Genomic DNA, 2,149 nt, shown 5'->3' with positions numbered 1-2,149 from the left:
AGCTTTGGTTTTCAATGGTAATCTGCTATATTTTGCTGATAATCAATCAATGAAAGGTCGTGCGCGTCAGTCGTTACCTCGTTTGTCCACGGTCACAGCTATTAGGACGTCAGTGCTTTGTGTACATAGCTGATGGCGCTGGTGTGGTAAGAACCCATCAGTAGTTGAATTTATCTGCCAAATCGTTAAAATGGTGGGTACCCATCAACAGAAATGGACAACAAAGGAAAAAACCAGCCCGAATTCTGCGGGAGTGACAAGCCATGCCGCGCATTATTGCATGATGAAACCACCCCGGAAAGTAACGACGTTCACTCAATGCCTTTTGCCGGGATACCAACTGCCATTAACTGACACTGAAAATGGTCGCATGAATCGAAAAGACTATAACTCTAACCTCCAACATGCGCGGAGGTTTCATCGACCAAGCTACTCCTGTTGTATTCCTCTTCATCCTTTGGCCCTGCTTGCGGAGGAATAATTTTTGTTTTCCTCTTTATTATTATTATTATTATTATATAATATTATTATTGCTGAGTACCGTGTTCGTCAAATACTACTCATTGTTTTCATGCTTTCCAGAAGTAGTCGTGCGATATGATCAAAAACTCACTCATAAAGGTATTATCGGCTATCTGGAAATAGAAAACACCTGTTAAATACATTGTTTTGTCATGATGTTTCGCTTGATCCGACCTATAGCTAGGGTCTGAGCAGTGATAACACAAAAACGCACAAGGATATAAACAACAGTGATAATACAGAAATGCTAATCCATTTTTAACCATCAAAGTAGGCACCGATATCATCATCTGGCCAATGCGCCAATACTGGGTTCGGTTACCTAGGCTCATTGGATGACGTCCAGGCACAACATCTTTGGACGTGCTAGGTAATTTGTACCCTAATACAGCAGTGAGATGTTTTTGCTTTGATGTTACCTGCATATACAAACCGACGAAGCTGGCGAAGCCGTAATTCATTTGCCACATTACAACAGGTTTTTGACTGTTCGATTCGCTCGAAAACCGTGCCAGGAATCCCAACGCAGCATGTGTTTATTGTCTGATCGAGTTTCATATAGACAAATAACAGGTACTGCGGGCTTCCAAAACGGAAAGTTTACAAGAGACTCACATTCAGTATTTTGGGTACCACAAAGAGTGCTCAAACAATGCTGTCGTGAATAACGTGAGCAAGTACCAGTTCAAAGTAGTGAAATCAAGTGAGAAAAAAATAGACGAGATGATACAACTCACAGTTCGTTGGTACAGTTAGTTATTAACACCACAATAAATCCAAAGCGATCTCCTTCCTGGAATCTTCCCTGATATATTCCTAGATACTTTCTATCCCATCGTAGTCTGAAAGGTAGATCACCGCTCGTTAATTCGCTGCCAGCGTAATTCGACACAGCAAGAAGGGAACACGCCTTTCTCGAGGTACAGAATTTGTATCGTGTCCATATTTCTTTTTCGTTCATTTTAAACAAAAGTTATTCGGTGTGAAGAGAAGCGGAGTAAGCTGAGATTTCAGTGAGAGATAGAAAGTGGTACAACTTGCGTAATGATAAGTTACAAAGAAAGTACAAATGTACAATGGTCAGAAGGATCACCATAAGGCCCAAAACCCTCCACGTCACCAATCCTGCAAAACAACGCAGCAAATTCAATCACTCTCACGGAGTTCGTTTCCTTCCAGAATAAGGCGCCTTAAAGGTAGGAATCAGGAATTCCAGTGTTCTGCCCACACATTGCCCACACATATAGTGTTTAGTGTTCAAAAACATCAGTTTAATGGCACAACCGGGACAGGCCGTTAAATCATCATGAAGCATAATTCGTGAGTGGACCCTGTATGTCCAAGGAGACAAGGTATCTTTCAATGCGGTGGTAGCCGCATGTTTGTATGCATTTCGTATTTAGTGAGCAGTAAGAACAGATAAGTACGGGCATTATATACAGTAACGAGAACTATTTCTATAAAAAATTATTAAAATTAATATTAAAATTGTCAAAAATCGTCAATAAATTCCAACGTACGATCAACAATGCCCCAGTTGGTAGGAGCGGAAAAAGGAAGAGCGAGGTGGCAGAGTTTCGTGGAAGCAATAACGAGCAAGAATACCAAAATTATACACGAACCTACG

The sequence above is a fragment of the Opisthorchis viverrini genome (genome assembly GCF_000715545.1).
Source record: "Opisthorchis viverrini unplaced genomic scaffold opera_v5_369, whole genome shotgun sequence".
In the NCBI taxonomy this organism is placed as follows: Eukaryota; Metazoa; Platyhelminthes; class Trematoda; order Opisthorchiida; family Opisthorchiidae; genus Opisthorchis; species Opisthorchis viverrini.
Note: the sequence above shows the minus strand (reverse complement) of the source record.